Source organism: Elephas maximus, chromosome X, assembly GCF_024166365.1.
Source record: "Elephas maximus indicus isolate mEleMax1 chromosome X, mEleMax1 primary haplotype, whole genome shotgun sequence".
Lineage (NCBI taxonomy): Eukaryota > Metazoa > Chordata > Mammalia > Proboscidea > Elephantidae > Elephas > Elephas maximus.
In genome coordinates, this window is record NC_064846.1 from 94,072,014 (window position 1) to 94,099,934 (window position 27,921).

The 27,921-nt window shown below is 39.8% G+C and overlaps 1 long non-coding RNA gene across 3 annotated transcripts in view; it reads left to right on the forward strand.

Annotated features, from left to right (window-relative positions):
- LOC126069694 (uncharacterized) overlaps window positions 1-27,921 on the forward strand; it is a 173,318-nt gene that overhangs the window by 27,941 nt on the left and 117,456 nt on the right. Inside the window, exons 2-3 of one of the 3 annotated variants that reach the window (XR_007516008.1) lie at window positions 4,355-5,110; window positions 5,652-5,755. This is a non-coding gene — a long non-coding RNA (uncharacterized LOC126069694). Of the gene's footprint in view, window positions 1-4,354; window positions 5,756-27,921 lie in introns of all 3 variants that reach the window. The other 2 variants (XR_007516007.1, XR_007516006.1) reach the window with 2 other exon arrangements.

A 27,921-nucleotide genomic window follows, 5' to 3' on the forward strand; every position in this document is an offset into this window, starting at 1 on the left:
CCAAAATCAGTCACTGCCTCCCGGGGACTTCTCGTACCTCCAGCCGCGTTGCCGTGCCGCCTCCGCCAACCCGTTGGGCCGCCTCCTGGGGTTAGTTCAGGTGGGTGGAGCAGCTCCCCGTGCTTGTGCCGTGACCGAGTGTCCCTGCTGGGACGCTGTTCTCCCCGCTCCAATACCAGTCTCTGCCTCCCGGGGACTTCTCCTACCGGCTGCGTCCCACGCCGCCCACGCGACCCAACTGGGCCCCTTCCCGGGGTTAGTTCAGGGGGGTGGAGCAGCTCTCTGTGTTTATGCCGTACCTGCGTCCAGTCCAAATCCTGGCGGGATGGTTCCCTGGCTGGGACGCTGCTCTCCCTGTTCCAAGACCAGTCACTGCCTCCCGGGGACTTCTTGTACCGGCTGCGTCCCACGCCGCCCGCGGAACCGGCTGGTCCCCCTCCTGGGGTTAGTTCAGGGGGGTGGAGCAGCTGTCTGTGCTTGTGCCGTACCTGACTGGTACGCTGGCTCCAGGCTCTGAAAACATTCGCTGCTTCCCCGTATTGGTTCGTTCTCCATCCCTAAATCTGTGTTTGTTGTTCAGGGTTCGTAGATTGTTATGTATGTGATCGATTCACTTGTTTTTCCGTGTCTTTGTTGTAAGAGGGATCCGAGGTAGCGTCTGCCTAGTCTGCCATCTTGGCTCCGCCTCCTATATACATTTATTGTATGTTTATTTAGTGTATCCTAATGTTTTGTTTTTATATGCCCAAGTAGGCTGGGAGCATGAGCTCCTTTGCTTATTGGCATCCTTGAAGCTCTCACATCGTGTATCCAGGTGTGTGAGGCCAGGAGTCTACTCGCTTTTCTTGTGGAGGTGCAGCATAGGTGTCCGGGTCACTGTTCACCGAGTGTGCAGTCCATACTCTCACCTACAGTCCTATATGGTCAGGGCTGCATAGGGGTGTTCGGGGCAGGCACAAGTATCTGGCTGCAGTAGGGGGCTATGCATGGAGCAAGGCAGGGGGCTGACTGCTGCCTCTGGGTGCCTGGGTTCTGGGTGGAGGACATGTTCCTGTCCCTTTAGGGCACATAGTGGTGGGGGGGTATTGCACTTCCTCCTTGGGCACTTGGTGCTGTTGGCTGGAGGAACTGGAAGGCACCACTTATTCTCAGACCCCTGTCATGGGTGGCTAGTTGGAGTGGGTGGAACCACCAGCCCTCAGTCCCCTGATTTGTGTGGGTGAGGCCCCTGCTTAAGGGACAGTGTGGTGTCAAATGTCATGAACCTGCAGCTTGCCCTTGGCTGCTGTGGTTAAAAATGGGCTTCAAGTGTATGCCCCGCTGTTTTATGCTAAAGAGGGCATGCATTTATGAATCAGCCCACACACGTCTGGGCAGGGATGAAGGGCAGTGCAAGTCTGTAGACCCTCTGTGCCAGGGGCTGGGCTAAGGGGCAGGCCCTCCTGACCCACCCTGAGTTCCCAGGTCAGGGGGTATGGTGTTTTTTAAAGCCATGAGATCAGTGTGGGCATGGAGAGCCCTGAGTTACTAGCTTAGGGGGCATGGCAGTTGTTGAATACTGGTGGACTGGAGCAGAGCAGGGTGGGGATGCATGAGGAGAAGGAAGCAGTTCTCTGCTGTGAAACTCTGGAGGGGGTGTGGGATTATTTCGCCTCTGCTCTGTGGCTTAGAAGCTTGCACTTAACTTTTGCAGGTCTGGTATTGCTCCTGCTTGGCTCTGGAGGTGCATGCAGATTTGTTGCTTCTTGGCTGCAGCCGATGTGATGGGGCATGTCTTTGGATGTTATGCTTGCCTCAGCCCTTGTGCACTGCACAGACTCAGCTAGCAGGACGCTGGTGATCTCGTGATCTGTACTTCTCTGCTGCTTTTGAATTGTCTCTCCTTCCACCTGCCACTCAATCCAGTTCTTCAGCTTTGTCTTTGTTGATTAGGGTTCCTAGATTGTCATATATGATTGATTCACCTTTTTTTTTTCAGGTCTTTGTTGTAAGAGGGATGACAGGAAGTGTCTATTCCACCATTTGATCCTGCCTCTCACTGCACCTGTCTTTTTATTGTCATTCCACAGCTAGCCTGGTTTTTGGTCATTAGTGTTCAACCTGTCAAATCTATTCTTGAGATGGTCTCTAAATTTAGGTAGGATATACTCAAGGTTGTACTTTGGGTCTTATGGACTTGTTCTAATTTTCTTCAGCTTCAACTTGAACTTGCATATGACACACACCGCATTTAATTTATACATTTTGTTTATCCGCTTGCATATATATATATATATATATATATATACACACACACCACATTTTGTCTATCCATTTATCTGTTGATGGACACTTGGGTTGCTTTCACCTTTTGGCTATTGTGAATAATGGTGCAATAAACATACAAGTATCTATTTGAGTCCCTGCTTTCAAGTCTTGGGTATATACCTACAAGTGGAATTGCTGGGTTATATAATTCTATGTTTAATTTTTTGAGGCACTGCCAAACAGTTTACCACAACAGCTGTACCATTTTATAATCTCATCAGCAGTGAATGATTCCAGTTTCTCCACATCCTAACCAACACTTATTTTTCATTTTTGGAATTTTTTAATAGTGTGCATTTATGACTTTCAAAGTTAGAGAATCATTGAAATAATTTCCATTTTGAAATTTGTTGGCCTAAACAGAAGTAGAATAAATGGGGGTGAGGGGGCTGAAAACTGTCTTATGAATGATCTGGAGTAGTTTATGTTGGAAAAGAGCTGGATAGGGTGGGGAAGAGCACTAACTACTTCATTATTCCTGACTCTTTAGTGCAGGCATTCCATATTTCAGGGTTTACACTTAACATTTATTTTTCAGTTAGGTCCTATGTATATTCCTTTCCCACCCTTGTCCTTCTGGGCTTTAATAAACTACAATAATGCTAGTAGCAGCAGTGACTTGTGGGTGTGCATATCTTCTTCTAGTAGTGACTGCTTTAGTTGCTCTAATAAAGTGATGGCTTAAACCCATCAAGACTCCTAATCCCCCCTGCCCCCACCTCCTCAGCTTGGCAGCACCAATCTTTGGTGGGAGAGCTTTCTCCTTAGGTTTCATGGTCACTAGTACATTAGATGACAGATACTTTTTTTCTGGTGGGGTAGTGGGTGAAACAGTTAAAGGTGAGTCCTGAGAAACTACTTCTTGGGTTTTTATGGGTGTTGAAGGCTGCCTGCATCTCACTGAGTAACAGGAAACCTAGCAGCACTAGCTGGTGCTGCCAGCATCTAATGATAAAAGCCTGGGCTTTAGGCCATCACTGAGCTGCAAGATTTCTGGGTTGATTTTCATCTTAAGTAGCTAGGGTCTGGGAAATTTACAGATATGCTTCCTTTGAAACAAAGGAACCTTGAGAGTCTTTGGCTTGTCTTGTATGGTCTCACATTTCAGAGTCCCTTCCCACTAGTGGTTGAGTCTTGGAGGTAGAGGACTAGCCACTGGTCTACCTAGCTTCTTGTGATCCTTTTGATAACTCAGGCAGCTAGGTAAGGGAATAGATACGTTTGATTCCTTTTCACATATGGGTTAGATGAGCCTGGGAGAAAGGACAGGTTCTTTTTAGGCAGATATAAGTATTCCTAGTGGGATGTTGTAAGTGACAGGGCTTAGTCCAAAGCTCAGCATTTTTGATAGCTTTCCTTATAGGTGTGAATCAAGTGCCATCTGATGACTACATGGACGTTTCATTCATTTTGGGGGGGCAGGGGAAATCCCGATGGCGTAGTGGTTAAGTGCTACAGCTGCTAACCAAAGGTTCAGCAGATCGAATCCACCAGGAGCTCCTTGGAAACTCTGTTGGGCAGTTCTACTCTGTCTTATAGGGTCACTATGAGTTGGAATCGACTTGACAGCACTGGGTTTGGTTTTTGTTTTTTTTTTTGTTTTGGTTAGGAGTCCAGAACATGAGGTCCTAAACTGCCAGACATGGAAGGTGGCTCCTATGTAATCAAGTTCACCCCTATTTACGAATAGGATATTGAGATCGAAAGAGTAGAAGTACTTTCAGCCAACTAGGAGGATCAATATCAGTAGTTCACATCTGAGTTCTAACGCTTTGGTATAATCACTTGGTGCCTCTGTTTGTACCCAAGTTGTCTCATTTAAATGGGAGCAAGAAACCTTATTAAATGATAATTGTAGGCCCTGCAATAGCCTTTGCTAGATAAAGAACATAATTGTGGTGCTAATGCTATTGCTTACCAAGAGTGAAATCTGAGACACATGGTTGGAAGACTTGACTGAGGTGGTAAAAGTAAAATTATAGCTAGATCTAAAACCTTGACTCTTCCATATTAATTTTGTTTCTTTTTCCTTCTCCCTATCCTGCAGGTGATATTAAATGCAATCAGAAATCATGCCACTAGTGAAGAGGTATGTTTAGCCCTGCCTGGACCAGTGACATTACTAGAGAATTGGAAGAGACTCGAATCAGCATCCTTGCACATGGTCATCAAATCATTGTGAAGTCTTGGTAAGTGGTCAGTAGCTTTGGTGGACCTACCCAGTTGGTGGGAAGGGGCAAAGTAGGTAGTTTTAATAAACATTAGGCAATTACTTGATGTTCTTCCTTTATGATATGAAAAAAGTTCTTAAAATATTCATACTGTACTAGAGAGTCACTAGCCTACCCTCTTCTTTTCTCATTCTCTCATTTTTATAGATGAAGGGATTGAATATCTTGCCCAAGATTATAGCTAGTTAGTATAGAAAATGCATTTGAATCCAAGCCAGTACTGTATCCTTTACCCAGTGCTTCCTCTAGATTCCTTCCAAATCCAAGGAGGCCATGTGAGGCAGAAAAGTTTTTATTCCATTCTGAAGGATTTTTTATAATAGCCTCTGAGATTGTACTTCCATAATGATGGAAATTTCTATGGTGTAAAATTTTATTATACATTAAAATCTCCTGGGATGCTTGTTAAAAATGCAGATCCCTGGGCAGCCAGAAACCTTGTCATTGGTCAAGAGCAACATTAAGAACTGTCTGTCACTTACACTGAGACCTTCTGCTGAGTGGGTGCACTAGAGAGCCAGAATGAATTGCCATTGCCATGGACATCCTTGGGAGGAAGTTGGGAAGCCTTGGTAAGTGGTCAGTGGTTTTGGTATGGTTCCCCAGTTGTTGGTAGAGAAGGGAAAGTGGTCTTGATGCAGCACTTCCCTTCTTTCTTCAACACACAATAAGAACTTACTAAAAGCCAGGGACTGTTCTAGATATTAACAAAGTCCTACCTCTTGGAACTTTCATTCTCATAAGGGTAGACAAAGGAATAAATAAACTAGTAAATGTATAATGTGGCATAAGTGTTGTATCAGATATTTTTCCATTGTGGTATGAAAATTTACATTAACAATGGTTGGCTTAGACTAAACAACATCTTGTGTTTCTCCACTCTTCTCATTCTGCCTTTTACTTCTTCTCTGCATGATGTTGGCCAAGTTTGTTCCCTTTACTGAGCCTCAATTTTCAATCAGTAGAGTGAGGGTTTTATGTGAATTTCTTGGAGACTCTTCAGCTTTGACCTTTTTGGAGTCTCTCAGTGCAATGGAGGATGGCCAAGCAGAGTGTGGGGAGGGTCATAGATAATGAAAACAATCTTTTTTCCTCTTTGTAACCAATCACTAGGCTGAACTGTGAAGGATAGCTTTGAAAAGCATTTTAGAGAGATCATCAGATTTTCCATGTGACTGAACATCCAGCAGAAGAGGAGAGCGCTTTCAGTGATTAAGGTAAGTAGGGGAGGAAAGGTCTTTGAGATGTCATTTCCAAAGCACAAGTGACAGATTATTTCATTGAAATCTAGCTTTCTGGTCCAGTAATTTATAAGCATGCAGGTTATTCTAAAATACATTCTTCTCAAAACAATTGGAGTAGCTTATATGCTTACCTAGTCTGTGATCACCCCTACTGAGGATCAGAAAAAACTGAAATGGTTTACAAGTGAACTAGGTGGCATAAACCATGTGTCGCAAGTAATACCAACACCTCAGACACTAATTACACTGCCCTTAAGGGAAGAATCTATTCTTTCAAACCAGATTTGTAGAAGGGTTTTTTTTTAATAATTTTTATTGTGCTTTAAGTGAAAGTTTACAAATCAAGTCAGTCTGTCACATATAAGCTTATAAAGACCTTACTACATACTCCCATTTACCCTCCCCCTAATGAGTCAGCCCGCTCCCTTCTTCCACTCTCTCCTTTCGTGACCCTTTTGCCAGTTTTGAACCCTCTCTACCCTCCCATCTCCCTTCCAGACAGGAGATGCCAATACAGTCTCAAGTGTCCACCTGATACAAGTAGCTCACTCTTCATCAGCATCTCTCTCCAACCCATTGTCCAGTCGCTTCCATGTCTGATGAGTTGTCTTCGGAAATGGTTCCTGTCCTGGGCCAACAGAAGGTTTGGGGACCATGACCGCCAGGATTCCTCTAGTCTCAGTCAGACCATTAAGTCTGGTCTTTTTATGAGAATTTGGGGTCTGCATCCCACTGTTCTCCTGCTCCCTCAGGGGTTCTCTGTTGTGCTCCCTGTCAGGGCAGTCATCGGTTGTGGCTGGGCACCATCTAGTTCTTCTGGTCTCAGAATGATGTAAGTCTCTAGTTCATGTGGTCCTTTCTGTCTTGGGCTCATAGTTATCATGTGACCTTGGTGTTCTTCATTCTGCTTTGCTCCAGGTGGGTTGAGACCAATTGATGCATCTTAGATGGCCACCTGATAGCATTTAAGACCCCAGACGCGTCACTTCAAAGTGGCATGCAGCATGTTTTCATAATAGAGTTTCTTATGCCAATTGACTTAGAAGTCCCCTTAAGCCATAGTCCCCAAACCCCCACCCTTGCTCCACTGACCTTTGAAGCATTCAGTTTATCCTGGAAACTTCTTTGCTTTTGCTCCAGTCCAGTTGAGATGACCTTCCCTGTATTGAGTATTGTCCTTCCCTTCACCTAAAGTAGTTCTTATCTACTAACTAATCAGTGAATAACCCTCTCTCATGCTCCCTCCCTCCCCTCCTCGTAACCACAAAAGTATGTGTTCTTCTCAGTTTATACTATTTCTCAAGATCTTATAATAGTGGTCTTATACAATATTTGTCCTTTTGCCTCTGACTAATTTCACTCAGCATAATGATGCCTTCCAGCTTCCTCCATGTTATGAAAAGTTTCACAGATAAGTCACTGTTCTTTTTCGATGTGTAGTATTCCATTGTGTGAATATACCACAATTTTATTTAACCATTCATCCCTTGATGGACACCTTGGTTGCTTCCAGCTTTTTGCTCTTGTAAACAGTGCTGCAATAAACATGGGTGTACATATATCTGTTCGTGTAAAGGCTCTTATTTCTCTAGGGTAATTCTGAGGAGTGAGATTTCTGGGTTGTATGGTAGTTCTATTTCTAACTTTTTAAGAAAACGCCAGATAGATTTCCAAAGTGGTTGTACCATTTTACATTCCCACCAGCAGTGTATAAGAGTTCCAGTCTCTCCGCAGCCTCTCCAACATTTATTATTTTGTGTTTTTTGGATTAATGCCAGCCTTGTTGGAGTGATATGGAATCTCATCGTAGTTTTAATCTGCATTTCTCTAATGGATAATGATTGAGAGCATTTTCTATCTGTTAGCTGCCTGAATATCTTCTTTCGTGAAGTGCATGTTCATATCCTTTGCCCACTTCTTGATTGGGTTGTTTGTCTTTTTGTGGTTGAGTTTTAACAGAATCATATAGATTTCAGAGATCAGGCGCTGGTCGGAGATGTCATAGCTGAAAATTCTTTCCCAGTCTGTAGGTGGTCTTTCTACTCTTTTGGTGAAGTCTTTAGATGAGCATAGGTGTTTGATTTTTAGGAGCTCCCAGTTATCTGGTTTCTCTTCGTCATTGTTGGTAATGTTTTGTATCCTGTTTATGCCTTGAATTAGGGCTCCTAACGTTGTCCCTATTTTTTCTTCCATGATCTTTATCGTTTTAGTCTTTATGTTTAGGTCTTTGATCCACTTGGAGTTAGTTTTTGTGCATGGTGTGAGGTATGGGTCCTGTTTTATTTTTTTGCAAATGGATATCCAGTTATGCCAGCACCATTTGTTAAAAAGACTATCTTTTCCCCAATTAACTGACACTGGGTCTTTGTCAAATATCAGCTGCTCATAAGTGGATCGATTCATATCAGGGTTCTCAGTTCTGTTCCATTTGTCTACATGCCTGTTGTTGTACCAGTACCAGGCTGTTTTGACTACTGTGGCCGTATAATAGGTTCTAAAATCAGGTAGAGTGAGGCCTCCCACTTTATTCTTCTTTTTCAGTAATGCTTTACTTATCTGGGGCTTCTTTCCCTTCCATATGAAGTTCGTGATTTGTTTCTCCATCACATTAAAAAATGACATTGCAATTTGGATTGGAAGTGCATTGTATGTATAGACGGCTTTTGGTAGAATAGACATTTTTACTTTGTTAAGTCTTCGTATCCATCAGCAAGGTATGTTTTTCCACTTAAGTAGGTCCTTTCTAGTTTCTTGCAGTAGTACTTTGTAGTTTTCTTTGTATAGGTCTTTTACATCTTTGGTAAGATTTATTCCTAAGTATTTTATCTTCTTGGGGGCTACTGTGAATGGTATTGATTTGGTGATTTCCTCTTCTATGTTATTTTTGTTCATGTAGAGGAATCCAAGTGATTTTTGTATGTTTATCTTATAACCTGAGACTCTGCCAAACTCTTCTATTAGTTTCAGTAGTTTTCTGGAGGATTCCTTAGGGTTTTATGTGTATAAGATCATGTCATCTGCAAATAGAGATGATCTTTTTCCTTGCCAATCCGGATGCCCTTTATTTCTTTGTCTAGCCTAATTGCTCTGGCTAGGACCTCTAGCACAATATTGAATAAGAGTGGTGATAAAGGGCATCCTTGTCTGGTTTCCATTCTCAAGGGAAGTGCTTTCAGGCTCTCTCCATTTAGAGTGATGTTGGCTGTTGGCTTTGTATATAAAAAAAAATGTATAGATGCCCCTTATTATATTGAGGAATTTTCCTTCAATTCCTATTTTGCTGAGAGTTTTTATCATGAATGGGTGTTGGACTTTGTCAAATGCCTTTTCTGCATCAATTGATAAGATCATGTGGTTTTTGTCTTTTGTTTTATGTATATGGTGGATTACATTAATGGTTTTTCTAACATTAAACCAGCCTTGCATACCTGGTATAAATCCCACTTGGTCATCCTGGTTTATTTTTTTGATATGTTGTTAAATTCTATTGGCTAGAATTTTGTTGAGGATTTTTGCATCTATGTTTATGAGGGATATAGGTCTATAATTTTATTTTTTGTGGTGTCTTTACCTGGTTTCGGTATTAGGGATATGGTGGCTTCATAGAATGTGTTAGGTAGTATTCCATCATTTTCTATGCTTTAAAATACCTTTAGTAATAGTGGTGTTAACTCTTCTCTGAAAGTTTGGTAGAACTCTGCAGTGAAGCCTTCCAGGCCAGGGCTTTTTTTTGTTGGGAGTTTTTTGATTACCGTTTCAATCTCTTTTTTTGTTATGGGTCTATTTAGTTGTTCTACTTCTGATTGTGTTAGTTTAGGTAGGTAGTGTTTTTCTAGAAATTCATCCATTTCTTCTAGGTTTGCGAATTTGTTAGAGTACAATTTTCTGTAATAATCTAATATGATTCTTTTAATTTCACTTGGGTCTGTTGTGATGTGGCCCATCTCATTTCTTATTACGGTTATTTGTTTCCTTCCCTGTATTTCTTTTGTCAGTCTGGCCAATGGTTTATGAATTTTGTTAATTTTTTCAAAGAACCAGCTTTTGGCTTTGTTAATTCTTTCAATTGTTTTTCTGTTCTCTAATTCATTTAGTTCAGCTCTAATTTTTATTATTTGTTTTCTTCTGGTGCCTCATGGATTCTTTTGTTGCTCGCTCTCTATTTGTTCAAGTTATAGGGAAAGTTCTCTGATTTTGGCTCTTCTTTATGTATGTGTGCATTTATCGATATAAATCGATCTCTGAGCACTGCTTTTGCTGTGTCCCAGAGGTTTTGATAGGAAGTGTTTTCATTCTCATTGCATTCTATGAATTTCTTTATTCTCTCCTTAATGTCTTCTATTACCCAGTGTTTTTTGAGCAGGGTATTGTTCAGTTTCCAAGTATTTGATTTCTTTTCCCTAATTTTTCTGTTTTTGATTTCCACTTTTATGGCCTTGTGGTCTGAGAAGATGCTTTGTAATATTTTGATGTTTTGGATTCTGTAAAGGTTCGTTTTATGACCTAATATGTAGTCTATTCTAGAGAATGTTCCATGTGCACTAGAAAAAAAAGTATACTTTGCAGGTGTTGGGTGGAGAGTTCTGTATAAGTCAATGAGGTCAAGTTGGTTGATTGTAGCAATTACATCTTCCGTGTCTCTATTGAGCTTCTTACTGGAAGTCCTGTCCTTCTCCGAAAGTGTGTGTTGAAGTCTCCTACTATAACTGTGGAGGTGTGTCTCTCACTTTTCAGTTCTGTTAAAGTTTGTTTTATCTGTCTTGCAGCCCTGTTATTGGGTGCATAAATATTTAATATAATTATATCTTCCTGGTCAATCGTCCCTTTAATCATTATGTAGTGTCCTTCTTTATCCTTTGTGATGGATTTAAGTTTAAAGTCTATTTTGTCAGAAATTAATATTGCTACACCTGCTCTTTTTTGCTTGTGGTTTGCTTGATATATTTTTTCCATCCTTTGAGTTTTAATTTGTTTGTGTCTCTCTTGTAGGCAGCATATAGACCGATCATGTTTCTTTATCCAGTCTGAGACTCTCTGCCTCTTTATTGGTGCCTTTAGTCCATTTACATTCAGCATAATTATAGATAAGTATGTGTTTAGTGCTGTCATTTTGATGCCTTTTTGTGTGTGTTGTTGACAATTTCATTTTCCACTTTCTTTTTTGTGCTGAGACGTTTTTCTTTGTAAATTGTGTGTTCCTCATTTTCATAGTATTTGACTTTATGTTTGCTGAGTCGTTATGTTTTTCTTCGTTTTTATTTTGAGTTATGGAATTGTTATACCTCTTTGTGGTTACCTTAATATTTGCCTCTATTTTTCTAAGTAAAAACCTAACTTTTATCGTCCTATATTGCCTTGTTTTCCTCTCCATATGGCAGTTCTATGCCTCCTGTATTTAGTCCCTCTTTTTGATTATTGTGATCTATTACATATTGACTTCAATGATTCCCTGTTTTGAGCATTTTTTCTTTTTAAAATTAATCTTAATTTGTTTTTGTGATTCCCCTATTTGCGTTGATATAAGGATGTTCTGTTCTGTGACCTTGTGTTGTGCTGGTATCTGATATTATTGATTTTCTGACCAAACAATTTCCTTTAGTATTTCTTGTAAGTTTGGTTTGGTTTTTGCAAATTCTCTAAGCTTGTGTTTATCTGTAAATATCTTAATTTCACCTTCATATCTGAGAGAGAGTTTTGCTGGATATATGATCCTTGGGTGGCAGTTTTTCTCCTTCCGTGCTGTATATATGTCATCTCATTGCCTTCTTACCTGCATGGTTTCTGCTGAGTAGTCTGAACTTATTCTTATTGATTCTCCTTTGTAGGAGACCGTTCTTTTATCCCTGGCTGCTTTTAAATTTTCTCTTTATCTTTGGTTTTGGGAAGTTTGATGATAATATTTCTTGGTGATTTTCTTTTTGGATCAATCTTAAATGGCGTTCGATGAGCGTCTTGGATAGATATCCTTTCGTCTTTCATGATGTCAGGGAAGTTTTCTGTCAGCAGATCTTCAACTATTATCTCTGTGTTTTCTGTTATCCCTCCCTGTTCTGGGACTCCAATCACACGCAAGTTATCCTTCTTGACAGAGTCCCACATGATTCTTAGGGTTTCTTCATTTTTTAAAACTCTTTTATCTGATTTTTTTTTTTAGCTATGTTGGTGTCAATTCCCTTATCCTCCAGGCCTCCCACTCTGCATTCCAACTTCTCGATTCTGCTCCTCTGACTTCCTATTGAGTTGTCTAATTCTGTAATTTTACTGTTAATATTTTGGATTTCTGAATGCTCTGTCTATGGATTCTTGCAGCTTATTAATTTTTCCACTATGTTCTTGAATAATCTTTTTGATTTCTTCAGCTGCTTTATGAGTGTGTTCCTTGGCTTTTTCTGTAGATTGCTTTATTTGATTTCTGAGGTCATCCCTGATGTCTTGAAGCATTCTGTAAATCAGATTTTTATATTCTGCATCTGGCAATTCCAGGATTGTATCTTCATTTGGGAAAGATTTTGATTCTTTAATTTGGGGAGTTGTAGAAGCAATCATGGTCTGCTTCTTTATTTGGTTTAATATCGACTGCTGTCTCTGAGCCATCACTAAGATATTGTAGTGATTTATTCTATATTTGCTCACTGAGTCTTATCTTGTTTTGTTTTCTTTCAGTATACTTAGATGGGCTACTAGATTGCACTGTCTTGATTTTTGTAGCCCTTGAATCACTTATGTCCTATTACCAGCTGGTTTGGGCTGTTACCAGATATATAAGCCTAAAAGTCCGTTCACTATTCTTGAGTAGAATATGATTTTGGGTCACCAAGTGTGTGGTGCAGACTGTCACCTGTACACCTAGAGGAGTATTGGTGATAGTTGTGTGCACCAGATTCTAGTAGAAGCAGGGGATCACACTCCAGCGGGGGCGGGGGCGGATGCTGACAGGCTTCCCCCAAGTGCCAGTGAGGTGGCTGTGTCTATTTGTAAAGCACTTTAGTGTGTGGGCTCTGCAGCTGTACCTTAAGCATCCAGTGCATGTACCTCTACAGATTGGTAGGTGTCACCCTCCTCAGACCCCTGAGGTAGGAGTCTAGGTGGTCTGGGGGGAGCTTCAGCCCTCAGTTCCCCATTGTGTGTCAGTGAGGACTCTGTTTAATACGCAGAGATATCAGACTGGGAAAACTTTTCTTTCCAGTAATCGGCTAAAACAATTACAGTCAGATCCCTATCAGAATTGCCTTTGCATTATAATAGCCGCCTTATTCCCTGTAGGGATGAAAGCCCAAGACTGTGGATCTCATATGCTTGGCTGGAGCTGGTTCTGTATCTTTAGTCTAATTTCAGGAAGTCAGGGAAGGATTTTTGGTCCCTGGGTTTTCTGTAGCTGCTTCTCTCAGGTCAGGAGAATGGATTAGGAAAAGGCCAAAAAAAAAAAAAAAAACTGCAGAGCACTTCACTCTCTGGCCCAGGAAATTCCAATGTTAATGAAGCCGCCTTGAAGGAGAGGGGAGGGATCAGATAGATAGGAGAGAGAAGCACCCCGGAATATAGACAAAGTTACTTATCTTGCTTGGTGATGACTGTTTTATCTGAGATTCCCAAGCGGTGGGTAGCCTGTGTGTGTTGGCTGGGTCGAGATTGTCCCTGAGGGTCAGGTTGCGTCCTGTGCTTGTGCTGTCTCAGAAGCCGTGGTCAGTTCCTCCACTCCCAGTCCAAAGCCCAGCGCCAAGGTTCCCAGGCTGGGACGCCACACTCCCGGCTCCAAAACCTCGCTGCCTCCCAGTGACTTCTCCTCCTGTCAACCGCATTGCTGTGCTGCCTGCGTGCACTGGATGGGCTTTCCCCGAGGTCACTTCTGGGGGCTGGCGCTGCATCCCCTGTTTGCGCCCTCTCAGGATGCCGCGCTCAGCTCACCACCACCCAGTCCAAAACCCAGCGCCAAGGTTTTCTGACTGGGACGCTGGCTCCAGGCTCTGGAAACAGTCGTTGCTTTCCCGTGGTTGCTCGTTCTCAGTATCTGTCACTCAGGTCAACTCCCTAGATCTGTGTTTGGTGGTCAGGGTTCATAGATTTTCATGTATGTGATCGATTCACTTGTTTTCCCGAGTCGTTGTTGAAAGAGGGATCCGAGGTAGCGTCTACCTAGTCAGCCATCTTGGCCCTGCCTCCTAGAAGGTTTTTCTTCATCAGACTGTGGAGCTGCATAAATCTTGGCAAAAGTCAGCCCATAGTAGAGGCTTATTGTCTCAGTGACAGCCAAGTATATGGCACTTTGGATTGATAGTTTCAAAGGCAGCAGGATTTTCCTGGGTTGCACTCCTTTTAAAACAATTGGCATAGCATTCATTTTTAGGTCCTTAGGGGTCAGCACCCTTTGGGCTTCAGGTAGCACTGAAATGTTTCATAATTAAACTAGGCAGCATCTATGTAATGGCCATTCTTGGGAGATCTCTGCAAAGGTCACTGCCTTAAACTAGTAGCCCCTCCATTCAGAGCCAATTCATGAGGGCCATATTATTTCTTGGTCTCTGCCACTGCTTTTTTTTTAAATAATTTTTATTGAGCTTTAAGTAAACGTTTACAAATCTAGTTAGTCTGTCACATATAAGCTTATATACACCTTACTCCACACTCCCACTTACTCTCCCTCTAATGAGTCAGCCCTTCCAGTCTCTCGTTTCATGACAATTTTGCCAGTTTCTAACCCTCCCTACCCTCCCATCTCTCCTCCAGACAGGAGGTGCCAACACAGTCTGAAGTGTCCACCTGATACAAGTAGCTCACTCTTTATCAGCATCTCTCTCCTACCCATTGTCCAGCCCCTTCCATGTCTGATGAGTTGTCTTCGGGAATGGTTCCTGTCCTGGGCCAACAGAAGGTTTGGGGACCATGACTGCCGGGATTCCTCTAGTCTCAGTCAGACCATTAAGTCTGGTCTTTTTATGAGAATTTGGGGTCTGCATCCCACTGATCTCCTGCTCCCTCAGGGGTTCTCTGTTGTGCTCCCTGTCAGGGCGGTCATCAGTTGTGGCCGGGCACCATCTAGTTCTTCTGGTCTCAGGATGATGTAAGTCTCTGGTTCATGTGGCCCTTTCTGTCTCTTGGGCTCATAGTTATCAAGTGACCTTGGTGTTCTTCATTCTCATTTGATCCTCGTGGGTTGAGACCAATTGATGCATCTTAGATGGCCGCTTGTTAGCATTTAAGAGCCCAGACGCCACATTTCAAAGTGGGATGCAGAATGTTTTCACAATAGAATTATTTTGCCAATTGACTTAGAAGTTCCCTTAAGCCATAGTCCCCAAACCCCCACCCTTGCTCCACTGACCTTCGAAGCATTCAGTTTATCCTGGAAACTTCTTTGCTTTAGGTCCAGTCCAGTTGAGCTGACGTTCCCTGTATTGAGTATTGTCCTTCCCTTCACCTAAAGTAGTTCTTATCTACTAACTAATCAGTAAATAAACCTCTCCCATGCTCCCTCCCAACCCCCCTCCTAACCACAAAAGTATGTGTTCTTCTCAGTTTATACTATTTCTCAAGATCTTATAATAGTGGTCTTATACAATATTTGTCCTTTTGCCTCTGACTAATTTCGCTCAGCATAATGCCTTCCAGGTTCCTCCATGTTATGAAATGTTTCATAGATTCGTCACTGTTCTTTATCAATACGTGGTATTCCATTGTGTGAATATACCACAATTTTATTTAACCATTCATCCCTTGATGGACACCTTGGTTGCTTCCAGCTTTTTGCTATTGTAAACAGAGCTGCAATAAACATGGGTGTGCATATATCTGTTCCTGTAAAGGCTCTTATTTCTCTAGGGTACATTCCGAGGAGTGGGATTTCTGGGTTGTATGGTAGTTCTATTTCTAACTTTTTAAGAAAATGCCAGATAGATTTCCAAAGTGGTTGTACCATTTTACATTCCCACCAGCAGTGTATAAGAGTTCCAATCTCTCCGCAGCCTCTCCAACATTTATTATTTTGTGTTTTTTGGATTAATGCCAGCCTTGTTGGAGTGAGATGGAATCTCATCATAGTTTTTATTTGCATTTCTCTAATGGCTAATGATTGAGAGCATTTTCTGTCTGTGAGCCGCCTGAATATCTTCTTTCGTGAAGTGCATGTTCATATCCTTTGCCCACTTCTTGATTGGGTTGTTTGTCTTTTTGTGGTTGAGTTTTAACAGAATCATATAGATTTCAGAGATCAGGCGCTGGTCAGAGATGTCATAGCTGAAAATTCTTTCCCAGTCTGTAGGTGGTCTTTCTACTCTTTTGGTGAAGTCTTTAGATGAGCATAGGTGTTTGATTTTTAGGAGCTCCCAGTTATCTGGTTTCTCTTCGTCATTGTTGGTAATGTTTTGTATCCTGTTTATGCCTTGAATTAGGGCTCCTAACGTTGTCCCTGTTTTTTCTTCCATGATCTTTATCGTTTTAGTCTTTATGTTTAGGTCTTTGATCCACTTGGAGTTAGTTTTTGTGCATGGTGTGAGGTATGGGTCCTGTTTTATTTTTTTGCAAATGGATATCCAGTTATGCCAGCACCATTTGTTAAAAAGACTATCTTTTCCCCAATTAACTGACACTGGGTCTTTGTCAAATATCAGCTGCTCATATGTGGATGGATTTATATTTGGGTTCTCAATTCTGTTCCATTGGTCTATGTGCCTGTTGTTGTACCAGTACCAGGCTGTTTTGACTACTGTGGCCGTATAATAGGTTCTAAAATCAGGTAGAGTGAGGCCTCCCACTTTATTCTTCTTTTTCAGTAATGCTTTACTTATCCGAGGCTTCTTTCCCTTCCATATGAAGTTGGTGATTTGTTTCTCTATCACATTAAAAAATGTCATTGGAATTTGAATCGGAAGTGCATTGTATGTATAGACGGCTTTTGGTAGAATAGACATTTTTACTTTGTTAAGTCTTCGTATCCATCAGCAAGGTATGTTTTTCCACTTAAGTAGGTCCTTTCTAGTTTCTTGCAGTAGTACTTTGTAGTTTTCTTTGTATAGGTCTTTTACATCTTTGGTAAGATTTATTCCTAAGTATTTTATCTTCTTGGGGGCTACTGTGAATGGTATTGATTTGGTGATTTCCTCTTCTATGTTCTTTTTGTTGATATAGAGGAATCCAAGTGATTTTTGTATGTTTATCTTATAACCTGAGACTCTGCCAAACTCTTCTATTAGTTTCAGTAGTTTTCTGGAGGATTCCTTAGGGTTTTCTGTGTGTAAGATCATGTCATCTGCAAATAGAGATAATTTTACTTCTTCGTTGCCAATCCGGATGCCCTTTATTTCTTTGTCTAGCCTAATTGCTCTGGCTAGGCCTTCTAGCACAATGTTGAATAAGAGTGGTGATAAAGGCTATCCTTGTCTGGTTCCCGATCTCAGGGGGAATGCTTTCAACCTCTCTCCATTTAGGATGATGTTGGTTGTTGGCTTTGTATAAATGCCCTTTATCATTTGGAGGAATTTTTCTTCTATTCCTATTTTGCTGAGAGCTTTTATCATGAATGGGTGTTGAACTTTATCACTGCCTTTTCTGCATCAATTGATAAAATCATGTTATTCTTGTCTTTTGTTTTATTTATGTGGTGGATTACATTTATAGCTTCTACCTAGTCAGCCATCTTGGCCCCGCCTGACATTGTTTTTTGAAGCAATTAAGATCAGTGTTTTCCAATGGCAGTCTTGAGATGGTGCTTCATGGCATAATGTTCCAGGGATAAGCTCTGGAGTGTTTGAGTAACCTCTACTGGTAGAATCAGATAGATAAGTCAGCATAGAGAAACCGCATGATAGAAAAGTTGGCATTTCCCTAAGAAGAAGCCTAGAGTAGTCATTGAAACAAAGGCAATCCCTGTATTCCTTGTCCTCTGCCACAACTTATTTTAAAATGACACTGATCACGTGTAAGGAAATGAATGTTAGAAAAAATCCTCCTTTAACTCTTTATCTAGGAACCAAAATGGGTGTATAAATCTAGTTTTTGTTGTCCGAATACCAGTTCATTCCCTTGGACTTTCCTATCCCCCATTATCTGTCGTCCTTCCCTTTTGTGACAGCAGTTTTATTGTTTTCTCTTTTTCCTTGTTGTTGGGATGGTCATCAAGCACCCACACACAACTCTTAAAACTTCCCTTTTAAAATCTACATATAGTAAACCCTGCGAAAGCTGGAACTGTATAAGGCAGAAACCTATCGGAGAAGGAAAACCAAATATTTTCCACTAAAACAAGTGATAGGAAAGTGGTAAGCCTGCACCCTGTCAAAGTCGAAAAACTTTCCAGACCCAGGAAACAAGGCAGTCCTGTCAAGTTCCGGTTCTCATTAGGCTCCACTGTAATAATAATAGCACTTATCGTTTATTGAATGCCTATTATATTCTAGACAGTGTTTTACACATATTTGTTATCTCATTTTTACTTAACAGTGACTGAAAAGTAGGGCTTGTTTCCATTTTATAGATAATCAAAAGAAGGATCAGAAGTTAAATCTCCCACGTGAGGTAGTCAGTGGTGGAGCTGCGTGTGTTGCACTCCAGGGATTTTGAGTTGGAATCAACTCATCGGCAACGGGTTTGATCTTGGATTACATTCTTCAGTTTGTGCAACCATTCTCACCCTCCTTTTCTCAGTTGTTCCTCCCCCGTTAACATAAGCTCACTGCCCCAGAATGTTACTATCTAATCTTTCCAGCTGCTGTTGTCACTTTGATCCGTAGTCCTTAAAAACAGCATAATGTATCAAGGCAGACTTTTTTTTTTCACTAGTTAAGCTAAACTTGCTTGGTTTTAAGAAGACTTCAAAATCAAAAAAAAAAAAAAAACCCAAACCCGTTGCCGTCAAGTCAATTCCGACTCATAGCGACCCTATAGGACAGAATAGAACTGTCGCATAGGGTTTCCAAGGGGTGGCTGGTGGATTTGAGCTGCCGACCTTTTGGTTAGCAGCCAAATGCTTAACCACTGTGCTACCAGGGCCCCAAGAAGACTTCAGGGAATATTTTTGGTTTAAGGTTTAAAGATCATCTCAGGGCAGTAGTTTCAAGGATTCATCCAGCAGCCATGGCTCTAGAAAGTCTAGAGTTAATGAGAATTTGAAATTCTGTTCTGCATTTTCCCCGGTTTGATCAGAATTCTTCTATAGAATCTATCATGAAAGATTCAGTAATGGTAGCCAGGCACTATTCAGTTCTTCTGGTCACACAGCAAAGGAGGCAATTGTTCATGGAGTCAATAGCCACACATTCCTTTTCCTCTTCCTATTCCTAATTTTCTCCTTCTTTCCCTGTTGCTCCAGGTGAATAGAGACCAATTGTTATGCCTTCCAAGGCTGCTTGCAAGCTTTTAAGACCCCAGGCACTATACAACAAAAAGGAGTTAGAACAGAAGCACTAAATGCATTATTAGGCTAATTAACTGGAATGTCCCATGAAACCATGACCCTAAATCTCCAAATCAAGGAACCAAATTCCTTTAGGTATTTGGCTGTATATAAGCAGCCTCAGCAGCTACTCTTTTTTTGTCATTGTTGTAAATATATCTTTCACACAATTTTTGTAAATTCACCATCTTACATGTGTACAACTTATTGACATCAGTTACAATAATTGGCTGTGTAACCCTATCCTTAATCAATATGATTTTTCCACCACCATTAACCCCCTCTTTCTGCCTCCCACCTGCCCCTGGTAACCACTAAGAAACTTTGGTCTCTATACATTGGCCTTTTGTTGTCTTTTTATATAAGTGAGGTCATACAATATTTTGTGATTTACTTATTTCGCACAGCGTATGAATGTACCACATTTTATTTATCCATTCATGTGTTGATGGGTGTTTATGTTGTTTCCACCTTTTGGCTATTGTGAATAGTGTTGCAGTGAAAATTGGTGTACAAGTCTCTGTTTTGAGTCTCTACTTTCAAGTCTTCTGGGTACATACCTAGGAGTGGAATTATTGGGCCAAATGGTAGTTCTATTTTTAGTTTTTTGAGGAACTGCCACACTGTTTTCCACAATAGCCATACCATTTTGCATTCCCACCAGCAATGGATAAGGGTTCCAATTTCCCCACATCCTCACCAACATTTGTTATTTTTTTTTTTACCTTAGCCATCCTAGTGGTGTTTCGTTTTTGTTTTGATTTGCAACTCTCTAATGACTAATGATGTTGAACATCTTTTCATGTGTTTGGTGACCATATGAATGTCCTCTTTGGTGAAATGTCTATTCAAGTCCTTTGCTCATTTTATGATTGGGTTCTTTGTCTTTTTGTTGTTAAGTCATTGAAGTTTTATGTATGTTTTGGTTATTAGATAATCATCAGATATACGGTTTCCGAAGATATTCTCCCAGTAGGTAGCTTGTCTTCACTTTTTTAGTAAAGGCTTTTGATGAAAAAAGTTTTTAATTTTTATGAAGTCCCGTTTACTTATTTTGTCTTTTGCTGTGTTTTTGTTATTATATTAGATAATCCGTTGTTAATAGCTAGGCCCAACAGCATTGCCCGTGCTTCTTCTTCTAAGAATTTTATGTTTTACTTTGCATATTTAGGTCCTTAATCCATTTTGAATTTGTTTTTCTATATGGTGTGAAGCATGGATCCTGTTTCATTTTTCTGCATCTGGAAATCCAGTTTTTCCAACATCATTTATTGAAGAGACTTTTCTTTCCTCATTGAATGGACTTAACACCCTTGTCAAAAATCAGTTGACCATAGATGCTTGGGTTTATTTCTGGACTCTCAGTTCTATTCCATTGGTCTATGTGTCTATCGTTATACCAGTACCAGGCTGTTTTGGTTACTGTAGCTGTATAGTATGTTTTTAAATCAGGAAGTATGAGTCCTCCTACTTTGTTCTTCTTTCAATATTGCTTTAGCTATTTGGGACTTCTTGCCATTCCACATAATGTTGAGGATTGACTTTTCCATTTCTGTAAAGAAGGCCTTTGGAATTTTAATTGAGATTATATTGAATCTATAGATCGCTTTGGGTAGTACTGATATCTTAACAATATCAAATCAAAGCAACCCAAGAGCACTGAACATCTTTCTATTTATTTAAGTTTCTTTTGAAACCTGGTTGCATAGTCGTTAAGAGCTATTGCTGCTAACCAAAAGGTCAACGGTTTTACTCTACTTGGCTCTCCTTGGAAACCATATAAGGCAGTTCTACTCTGTCCTATAGGGTCACTATGAGCTGGAATTGACTTAATGGCAACGGATTTTGGTTTAATCTTTTTCAACAGTGTTTTATAATTTTCTTTGAATAAGTCCTTCACTTCCCTGTTTAGATTTATTCCTAAGCATTTTATTCTGTTAGATGGTATTGTAAATCAAATTATTTCCCTAATTTCCCTTTCAGATTTCTCATTGCTGATATGTAGGAACCCAACTGATTTTTGTTTGTTGACCTTGTAGCCTGCAACTTTTCTAAATTCCTCTATTAACTCTAGAAGTTTTCTTGCAGACCCTTTGGGACTTTCTATATATAGAATCATATCATCTACAAATAAAAATAATACTTCTTCTTTTCCAATCTGGACAACTGTCATTTCTTTTTCCTGTTTTATAGCTCTCGCTAGGATTTCTAATACAATATTGAAAAGAAATCGTGATAGCAGTCACCCTTGTCTTGTTCCAGATTTCAAGGGGAAATCTCTCAGTCTTTCTTCATTAAATATAATGTTGGCTTTTCACATATGCTCTGATTCATATTGAGGAATTTCCCTCCTATTCCAGTCTTCTTGAGGGTTTTTATCAGCAAAGAGTATTGGATTTTATCAAATGCCTTTTCTGCATCCGTGGAGATGATCATGTGTCTTTTTCCCACTGTTCTATTGATGAAGTGTGTTACCATGATGGATTTTCTAATGTGGAACCATCCTTGCATTTCTGGAATAAAGCACCATTGGTCATAGTTATGACATACATCTGTCAGTTTGTTGAACTGTGGGGGCTTGCGTGTTGCTGTGATGCTGGAAGCTATGCCACCAGAATTTCAAATACCAGCAGGGTCACTCATGGTGGACAGGTTTCAGCTGAGCTTCCAGACTAAGACTAGGAGGAAGGACCTGGCAGTCTACTTCTGAAAAAAATCCAATGAAAACCTTATGAATAGCAGTGGAACACTGTCTGATACAATGCTGGAAGATGAGCTCACAGGTTGGAAGGCACTCAAAATATGACTGGGGAAGAGCTGCCTCCTGAAAGTAGAGTTGACTTTAATAAAGTAGATGGAGTCAAGCTTTTGGGACCTTCATTTGCTGATGTGGCACAACTCAAAATGAGAAGAAACAGTTGCAAACATCCATTAATAACTGGAACATGGAATGTATGAATTATGAATCTAGGCAAATTGGAAATCATCAGAAAAATGAAATGGAAAGCATAAACATTGATATCCTAGACATAAGTGAGCTGAACTAAACTGGTATTGGCTATTTTGAATCAGACAGTCATATGGTCTACTATGCCAGGGATGACAGATTGAAAAGGAATGGCATTGCATTCATCATCAAAAAGAACATTTCAAGATCTATCCTGAAGTACAATGCTGTCAGTGATAGGATAATATCCATACACCTACAAGGAAGACCAGTTAGTACAACTATTATTCAAATTTATGCATCAATCACCAAGGCTGAAGGTGAAGAAATTGGATATTTTTACCAACTTCAGCAGTCTGAAATTGATTGAACATGCAATCAGGATGCATTGATAGTTACTGGTGATTAGAATGCAGAAGTTGGAAATGAAGAAGAAGGATCAGTAGTTGGAAACTATGGTCTTGGTGATAGAAATGATGCCAGAGATAGGAAGATACAATTTCACAAGACCAATGACTTCTTCATTGCAAGTACCTTTTCCTAACAACATAAATGCTGACGATACACTTGGACCTCACTGGACGGAATACACAGGAATCAAATTGACTATATCTGTGGAAAGAGATGATGGAAAAGCTCAATATCATCAGTCAGAACAAGGCCAGGGTCCGATTGCAGAACAGAGCATCAATTGCTCCTATGCAAGTTCAATTTGAAGCTGAAGAAAAGGGGAATAAGTCCACGAGAGCCAAAGTATGACCTTGAGTATATGCCACCTGAGTTTAGAGACCATCTCAAGAATAGATTTGATGCACTGAATGCTAATGACCAAAGACAAGATGAGCTGTGGAAGGACATCATACATGAAGAAAGCAAAACATCATTAAAAGGACAGGAAAGGAAGAAAAGACAAAAATGGATGTCAGAAGAAACTTTGAAACTTTGTCTTGAATGTCAGATAGCCAAATCAAATGGAGGAAATGATGAAACAAAAGAGCTGAACAAGAGATCTCAAAGGGTGGCTCAAGAAGATGAAGTAAAATATTATAATGACATGTGCAAAGACCTGGAGATAGAAAACCAAAAGGGAAGAACACACTCAGCATTTCCTAACCTGAAAGAACTGAAGAAAAAATTCAAGCCTCAAGTTGCAACGTTGAAGTATTCTATGGGCAAAATGCTGTACGACACAGGAAGCATAAAAAGCAGATGGAAGGAATACACAGAGTCACTGTACGAAAAAGAATTGGTCAATGTTGAATCACTTCAGGAGGTAGCGTATGATCAAGAACCAGTGGTAATGAAAGAAGAAGTCCAAGTTGCACTGAAGACATTGGAAAAAACAAGGCTCCAGGATTGCCAGAGTACCGATTGAGACGTTTCACCAAATGGGTGTAGTGCTGGAAGTGCTCACTTGTCTATGTCAAGAAATTTAGAAGACAGCTACCTGGCCCAATGACTGGAAGGAATCCACATTTATGCCTATTCCAAAGAAAGGCGAGCCAACAAAATGCGGACTTTATCGAACAGCATCATTAATATCACACACAAATAAAATTTTGCTGAAAACAATTCAAAAGTGGTTGCAGCAATACATGGATACGGAACTGCCAGAAATTCAAGTCAGATTCAGAAGCGGATGTGGAACCAGGGGTATCATTGCTGATGTCAGATGGATCCTGGTGAAAGCGGAGAATACCAGAAAGGTGTTTACCTGTGTTTCATTGACTACACAAAGGCATTTGACTGTGTGGATCGCTAACAAATGATGGATAACATTGTGAGGAATGGGAATTCCAGAACACTTAATTGTGCTCATGAGGAACCTGTACATAATTCAAGAAGCAGTCTTTCAAAGAGGACAAGGAGGAACTGTTTGTTTTAAAGTCAGGAAAGGTGTGCATCAGGGTTGTATCCTTTCACCATACTTACTCAATCTGTATGCTGAGCAAATAAGCCGGGAAGCTGGACTATACCAGGATTGGAGGAAGGCTCATTAACAACTCACCTTATGCAGATGGAACAACCTTGCTTGCTGAAAGTGAAGAGAACTTGAAGCACTTACTGATAAAGATAAAGACCACAGCCTTCAGTATGGATTACACCTAGGCATAAAGAAAACAAAAATCCTCACAACTGCACCAATAAGCAACATCACGATAAAAGGAGAAAAGATTGAAGTTGTTAAGGATTTTATTTTATTTGGATCCACAGGCAACACCCATGGAAGCAGCAGTCAAGAAATCAAGACATGTTTCACTGGGCAAATCTGCTGCAAAAGTCCTTTTTGAAGTGTTAAAAAGCAAAGATGTCACTTTAAGGAGTAAGGTCAGCCTGACCCAAGCCATGGTGTTTTCAATCACCTCATATGCATGTGAAAGCTGGACAATGAATAAGGAAGACTGAATAAGAATTGACATCTTTGAGTTACGGTGTTGGCGAAGAATGTTGACTAACCATGGACTGCCAAAAAAATGAACAAATCTGTCTTTGAAGAAGTACAGGCAAAATGCTCCTTTGAAGCAAGGATGGTGAGACTTCATTTCACATATTTTGGACATGTTATCAGGAGGGACCAGTCCCTGGAGAAGCACATCATGCTTGGTAGAGAGTCAGAGAAAAAAGATGACGACCCTCAGCGAGATGGATTGTCACGATGGCAACGATGGGCTCGAGCATAAGGATCATGAGGATGGTGTTTCATTCTTTTGTATGTAGGGTAGCAATGAACTGCAAGCGATTCGAAGGCATTTAACAAAGACAACAACGACACTTTTAATATGCTGTTGGATTTTGTTCACTGGTATTTTGTTGAGAATTTTTGCATCTGTATTCATAAGGGATATCGGTTTGTAGTTTTCTTGTAGTGTCTTTCTTGTTTTGTTATCAGGGCCATGTTTACTTCTTGGAATGAATTAAGAAATATTCCTTCCTTCTCTATTGTAAGAGTTTAAAACAGTGTTGGTATCAATTCTTTAAATGTTGGGTAGAATTCGCTAGTGAAGCCATCTGATCCAGGACTTTTTTTGCTGTTGTTGTTTTTGTTGAGAGGTTTTTGATCACTGATTCCATTTCTTCACTTGTCAGTCTACCTACGTTTTGTCAATTTTATTGATCTTTTCTAAGGACCAACTTCTGGTTTTATTGATTCTCTCTATTGTTTTTATATTTTATTTGTTTCTACTCTGTTCTTTGTTAGTTCCTTCTTCCAGTACATTTAGTCTTCATTTGTTCTTCTCTATTTCCTGGAGTTGTCAAGTTAAGCCATTGATTTGAGATCTTCTTTTTTCATCTAGTCAGTTATTTTTCTACATTTCCCCTGAGAACTGCCTTTGCTACATCCTATGAGTTTTGTTATGTTGTGCTTTCATTTTCATTTGACTCTAAGAAATTTGTGATTTCTCTTTTGATTTCTTCCTTGACCTGTTAGTAGTTTAATAATGTGTTAATTTTTATGTGTTTGTGTATTTTCCAGTTTTTTTTCTGTTATTGATTTCTAGCTTTACTCTGATGTAGTGAAAGTAATTTCTTACTTTGTGACCTAATATGTGGTCTGACCTAGAGAATGATCCACGCACCCTGGAATAGAATGTACATTGTGCTCGTGTTGGGCGGAGCGTTCTATATATGTCTGTTAAGTCTAGTTGTTTTATAGTGTCATTCTAGTCCTCTGTTTCCTTGACATGTTCTGTCTAATATTGAAAGTGGTGTGTTAAAAGTCTCCAGCTCTTATTGTAGTACTATCTATTTCTCCCTTTAATTCTATCAATGTTTGGTTTAAGAATTTAGGTGCTCCCGTGTAAGGTGCATATATATATGATCGTTAAATCCTATTGATTAATTGACCCTTTTATCACTATATTATGTCCATTTTTATCCATTCTGACAGATTTTTTGTTAAACACTACTTTGTCTGATGTTAAGATTCCCATCCCAGCTCTCTTTTGGTTATTATTTGCATGGAATATTTTTTTTTCTGTGCTTCGAGTTTCAACCTATTTGTGTCCTTGGGTCTAACGCGTTTCTCTTGTAAACAGCATATAGTTGAATCATGTTTTTTCGTACATTCTGCCACTCTCTGCCTTTCAATTGGAGCATTTAGTCCGTTTATATTCACTGAAGTTACTGATAAGATGTGACTTATTTCTTCCATTTCGGTATTTGTTTTTTGCGTGTCTTAAGCCTTCTTTGTCTTTGCCCTTTACTAATGCTTGCTTTTGTGTTTTTTTTTGGTTTATTGTAGTGAGCCATTTTGGTTTCCTTTCCCTTGCATTTTTTGCATCGTTGTTAGATTTTTTTTTAGTGGCTACCATGAATATTACAAGTAACAGCTTGTATTTATAACATCCTAGGGTAAGTTGATACCAAGCTAACTTGGGTAACGTACAAAATATTCTTTATCTATACCATTCCTCTCCCCCATTTGCCATTGTTATTGTTAATTACATCTTTATATTTCATGTGTCCTATACATAATTTGGAAACCCTGGTGGTGTTGTGGTTAAGAGCTACGGCTGCTAAGCAAAAGGTCAGCAATTTGAACCCACCAGGAACTCCTTGGAAACCCTATGGGGAAGTTCTACTTTCTCCTCTAGGGTCACTATGAGTCAGAATTGACTTGACAGCAATGGATTTGATTTTTTTTGGTACATAATTTTGTTCTTGCTTTATATATATGTATATATAAAGATGAAGGACATAACAATTAGAATTATCAAGCATGAATACCTTAGTACTAGCCGTTGTACTTTTCCATGCAGTTGCCTTTATTAGAGATCTTTCTTTTTATGTGTAACTTTGAATTACTTCCTAGTATCTTCTTCTTTCCATCTATAGAACTCCCATTACTATTTCTTATAGGGCTGGTGGATATGAATTCTCTCAGCTTCTTTTTTGTCTGGGAATGTTTTCATTTCACCCTTATTCTTGAAGGATAGTTTCACTGTGTATAGTACTCATGATTGACTTTTTTTTTTTTTTGCTTCCAGCTGTTTAAGTATGTCATTCCATTGCCTTCTGGCCTTCAGTTTTTCTGAGGAGAAATTGGCATTTAATCTTATTGGGAATCCTTTGTTACTGTTTGCTTCTCTCTCACTGCTTTCAGGATTCTCTCTTTCTCTTTACTTTTCGAGAGCCTAACTATGATGTGTCTTGGTGTAGATCTCTTTGGATTTATCCTGCTTGGGTGCTTTAGCTTCTTGGTTTTGTAGATTAATGTCCTTCATTAGATTAGAGAAATTTTCTGTCATTATATCTTCATATAGTCTTTCTGTCCCTTTCTCTCTCTCATCTCCTTCTGGAATTCCCATGGTACATATGTTATATCTCTTGTTGTCCCGTAATTCCATTAAACTTTTCTCAGCCTTCTTGAGCCATCATTCTTATTGCTCTTTGGCCTCTGTAATTTCAACTATTTTATCCTCTAATTCACTGATTGTTTCTTCTGCCTGAAGAAATCTGTAGATAAGCTCTTCTATTGTGTTTCTCCTTTCAGTTAGTATCCATTTCAGTTGCAATATCTCTTTTTTAGATCCTCATTTTGTTTGTGCATTGTTTTCCTTATTTTTTCACCCTTTGTTTATGTTTTCCCTTAGATTTTTAAATATGTTTAACATTGTTGTATTATATTCTTCCATTTTTTTTTTTTTTTGTTGTTGCAGGTAGTCCCTAACTTATGACAGGCTTCTGTTCTGTTGACTCCATCGTAAATCAGTTCTGACATAAGTTTTTAGTTTTCATTATTATTGCCGTTTATTATAAGTATCTTTATAAGGTTGAACATCTGTGAGTGAATTTCTGAGAATGATA